This window comes from Harmonia axyridis, chromosome X, assembly GCF_914767665.1.
Source record: "Harmonia axyridis chromosome X, icHarAxyr1.1, whole genome shotgun sequence".
Taxonomy (NCBI): domain Eukaryota; kingdom Metazoa; phylum Arthropoda; class Insecta; order Coleoptera; family Coccinellidae; genus Harmonia; species Harmonia axyridis.
The window spans coordinates 31,089,801-31,095,027 of NC_059508.1; the positions used below are offsets into that span (position 1 = coordinate 31,089,801).

The window sequence follows — 5,227 nt, forward strand, 5'->3', positions numbered from 1 at the left end:
ACTGCGTGCTTATACGATCGGTCCACGAGATTGCCGGTATGGCCAAACCCGTTCGCCTCTCGTCATGTGGCACTAGCCATGTCGATTGACTTCGACTAGCGCCGCACATCAGTAAGTGCAAGTCCTCGACGAAACGACGTAACAGCCCCCAGTCAGCATGAGACTCAAGCTATATATACATCATCATCATCTCGGACAAAACACCGATCAAAAATGAGAAAGTTTCTAGAAACAATCCCTCGCCAAGGCGTCCATATATAATACGAACCCCCGGCTATCAACTAATTTCTTATACACATTCCATCTCGACCCTTCGCTATACATGTGAATATAACGACACGGTGATTCGAGATTCAACAATATTTGTCGCTCGGAACGAATTGAGTGGTTGCAAATTTTTTGTGAACATAACCCGCAACGGGCAGAGGATCACGATTTTAAGGTTGGTCGCTTAAAGGCCATTCGACTACAAAGAGACGAAGCGGACCGCGACCTCGCTGCATGAGGTTGACGAAAGCGACCCAAGATGCGAAAGCCGAAACCAACACACCTTGCCAGTACCCAAACGCCGAGGTCGGATTCGGGTCTACCACTTACCAACTGAATATCATCCTAAAAAGAACTCCAAACAGTCTAGGACAGGACCCATTCTCCACCCCTTCTATATATGTCAGGAGAACCCCGGATTCCCCTCCAGACACGATTTAGCAAACTTTTCCCGATCGATCCGACCCACCGAGGCCGTTTCGACCGTTCGCCGCGCCTACTAGAGCTGATTTCTTCGGACTCCGATCAGAAAATCCGCCGATGCATGTCGTTAACACCTAGTCCGCCTCGTCCGATCGATCGAGGCCGTTTCGACCGTTCGCCGCGCCTACTAGAGCTGATTTCTTCGGACTCCGATCAGAAAATCCGCCGATGCATGTCGTTAACACCTAGTCCGCCTCGTCCGATCGATCTAGGCCGTCTCGAACCACCCATCGCGCATCGAAAGTCGCATCTCTCGAACTCCGATCCGGAAATCGGCCGATGCATCACGTTAACTATTTCTTATATATCTAATATAATATACATGGAGACGGTAAGAATTCTTTTAATCGAAGATATACATATACTTCTCATCAATATCCAAAAGCTTATCGAAAAATAAATTACTCAACTTTTACGTGAAGAATCGTTCACCCAAACCTTATCCCCTATATATGTCAGGAGAACCCAAGGTTCCCCTCCAGACACGATTTAGCAAACTTTTCCCGATCGATCCGACCCACCGAGGCCGTCTCGACCGTCCGCTGCGCCTACTAGGGCCGATTTCTTCGGACTCCGATCAGAAAATATACCGATGCATGTCGTTAACACCTAGTCCGCCTCGTCCGATCTATCTAAACAGTCTCGACGCACCCAACACTCTTTCAAAGTCGGATTACTCGGACTCAATCTGAAAATGGACCGATGCATGACGTCAACACTTAGCCCGCCTCGTCTGATCTATCTAAGCCATCTCGACCCACCCAACACGCCTTCCAAGTCGGATCACTCGGACTTCGATCTGAAAATCTCCGGACTCATTTTTATGAATATCCCCAGTCAGTAAGAACGTTATTTCGCCAATATATACCAACAATAAACCATATTCCAATAGCTGAACCAAAAATATAATTCCCGATCCAAACGTTCTGCATCGCCCAACGCGACCACCTTCCCTATATATGTCAGGAGAGCACAGGGTTCCCCTCCAGACAACACTTACGCTCTATCCCCGACTCTCGGTCGATCGATAGGCCAGGTCAGCGGTGTCTGTTTCGGCCGAAGCTCGGACTTTGGTCAAAATGTTCCGATACAAAATTTGAACCAAGATAGATACAGATATGATTCCTTCTTAAATATACGTTGATTATCGAACAGAATATGGTAAATATTTTGCGATGACCGAGGATTTCATGAATTTTTTTTTTTTTTCGAAAAAATTTTCTATTATCGGAATTTCCTCAAATTTCATTTGGTTGCCTCCTAATGCTTATTAAAAATGATAACCAACAATCAGAATCATTATTTATCATTTATTTCAATTTTTATAATGAAAAACGTTCACGTCCTTTCGCGCCTCTCGATCGTCGTTTACGTGATGCATCGGTCAGCCCTAGTTTACGTGGTGCATCGGTAAGATCGAGTTCACGTTCTGCATCGGTCTGCCCGAGTTTACGTGGTGCATCGGTAAGATCGAGATTACGTGGTGCATCGGTAAGATCGAGTTCACGTTCTGCATCGGTCTGCCTGAGTTTACGTGGTGCATCGGTATGATCGAGTTTACGTTCTGCATCGGTGTGATCTAGTTTACGTTGTGCATCGGTAAGATCGAGATTACGTGAAGCATCGGTATGATCGAGTTTACGTTCTGCATCGGTCTGGACTCTGAGATATATTTTCGACGTGAAAATGTTCCGATACAACTTTTGAACCAGGATAGTTAGAGAGATGATTTTTTCTGGGATGTACGTTGATTGGGGAATGGATTGTGGAAAATAACTTGCCATGACCGAGGTGTTCTCGAATTTTTTTTTTTTTTCGAAAAATATTTTCTGATTTTGGATTTCACTCAAATTTGATTTCGTTGCCTTCTAATGTGTTCTAAAAGAGTAAATCAGTAATCAGAATCGAAAAATATTTTTCGGATTTTTTTTTTTTTGAAAAAAAATTTTCTGATTTTGGAATTTCCTCAAATTTGATTTGGTTGCCTTCTAATGTGTTTTTAAAGCGTAAATCAGTAATCAGAATCAATATTCATTGTCGACTTTAATTTTTATAAGGAAAAATGTTCACGTCCTTAAACGCCTCCCCATCATTAGCCCGAGTCCAAGTCGATGTCAGTCCCGAGCGGACGGTGTCAGATACTACCTATCGCCCCGGTCTGGACTTGGCGAGGTATTTCGACGTGAAATGTTCCGATACAACTTTTGAACCAGGATAGTTAGAGAGATGATTTCTTCTATGTTGTACGTTGATTGTGGAATGGATTGTGGGAAATAACTTGCCATGACCCAGGTGTTCTTGAATTTTTTTTTTTTTCGAAAAAAATTTTCTGATCTTGAAATTTCCTCAAATCTGATTGCGTTGCCTTCTAATGTGTACTAAAAGAGTAAATCAGTAATCAGAATCAATATTCATTGTCGACTTTAATTTTTATAAGGAAAAATGTTCACGTCCTTAAACGCCTCTCCATCGTTACCCCGACTCCAAGACGATGTTAGACCGGAGCGGACGGTGTCAAATGCGACCGATCTCCCCGGTCTGGACTTAGCGAGATATTCCGACGTGAAATGTTCCGATACAAAAATTTAACTGTGATAGTTAGAGAGATGGTTCCTTTTGTGATGTACGTTGATTGTGTAATAGAATATGGAAATAAACTTGAGATGACCGAGGTCTTCTGGGATTTTTTTTTTTTTTCGAAAAATATTTTTCGATTTCGGAAATCCCTCAAATTTCATTGAGATATGTCCTAATGTGTTCTTAAAACTTAAATCAACAATCAGAATTAATATCCAAAAGTTATTTCATTTTTTATAAGGAAAAACGTTCACGTCCTTTCCGCTCCCAAAAAGTGAGATATCATAGAAAATATCGCTATATTTGTTGTTTACGGCCATACCACGCTGAAATTGCCAGTTCTCGTCAGAACACTGAAGCCAAGCAGCGTCGGGCGCGGTTAGTACTTGGATGGGTGACCGCTTGGGAACACCGCGTGCTGTAAGCTTTTTTTTTACGTTCTGCATCGGTCTGCCGAGATAACGTGGTGCATCGGTATGATCGAGTTTACGTTCTGCATCGGTAAGATCGAGATTACGTGATGCATCGGTAAGATCGAGATTACGTGGTGCATCGGTAAGATCGAGTTTACGTGGTGCATCGGTAAGATCCAATTCACGTTCTGCATCGGTAAGATCCAGTTCACGTGGTGCATCGGTAAGATCGAGATTACGTGGTGCATCGGTAAGATCGAGTTTACGTGGTGCATCGGTAAGATCCAATTCACGTTCTGCATCGGTAAGATCCAGTTCACGTGGTGCATCGGTAAGATTGAGATTACGTGGTGCATCGGTAAGATCGAGTTTACGTGGTGCATCGGTAAGATCCAATTTACGTTCTGCATCGGTAAGATCCAGTTCACGTGGTGCATCGGTAAGATTGAGATTACGTGGTGCATCGGTAAGATCGAGTTTACGTGGTGCATCGGTAAGATCCAATTCACGTTCTGCATCGGTAAGATCCAGTTCACGTGGTGCATCGGTAAGATCGAGATTACGTGGTGCATCGGTAAGATCGAGTTTACGTGGTGCATCGGTAAGATCCAATTCACGTTCTGCATCGGTAAGATCCAGTTCACGTGGTGCATCGGTAAGATTGAGATTACGTGGTGCATCGGTAAGATCCAGTTCACGTGGTGCATCGGTAAGATGGAGATTACGTGGTGCATCGGTAAGATCGAGATTACGTGGTGCATCGGTAAGATCTACTTTACGTTCTGCATCGGTCTGCCCTTGTTTACGTGGTGCATCGGTAAGATCGAGATTACGTGAAGCATCGGTATGATCGAGTTTACGTTCTGCATCGGTCTGCCCGATATTACGTGGTGCATCGGTCTGCCCTAGTTTACGTGGTGCATCGGTTTGGACTTAGAGATATATTTTCGACGTGAAAATGTTCCGATACAACTTTTGAACCAGGATAGTTAGAGAGATGATTTTTTCTGGGATGTACGTGGATCGGGGAATGGATTGTGGGAAATAACTTGCCATGACCGAGGTGTCCTCGAATTTTTTTTTTTTTCGAAAAAAATTTTCTGATTGTGGAATTTTCTCAAATTTGATTTGGTTGCCTCCTAATGTGTTCTAAAAGAGTAAATCAGTAATCGGAATCGAAAAATATTTTTCGGATTTTTTTTTTTTTCGAAAAAAATTTTCTGATCGTGGAATTTCCTCAAATTCGATTTGGTTGCCTTCTAATGTGTTTTTAAAGCGTAAATCAGTAATCAGAATCAATATTCATTGTCGACTTTAATTTTTATAAGGAAAAATGTTCACGTCCTTAAACGCCTCCCCATCATCAGCCCGAGTCCAAGTCGATGTCAGTCCCGAGCGGACGGTGTCAGATACTACCTATCGCCGAGGTCTGGACTTGGCGAGATATTACGACGTGAAATGTTCCGATACAACTTTTGAACCAGGAT

The 5,227-nt window shown here is 43.2% G+C and overlaps 1 non-coding gene across 1 annotated transcript; it reads left to right on the plus strand.

Annotated features, from left to right (window-relative positions):
* The first annotated feature begins 3,635 nt into the window (after positions 1–3,635).
* LOC123686817 lies at positions 3,636–3,754 on the plus strand. The gene has a single exon (XR_006748574.1). It is a non-coding gene; the product is annotated as a 5S ribosomal RNA (ribosomal RNA).
* Positions 3,755–5,227: the final 1,473 nt, after the last annotated feature.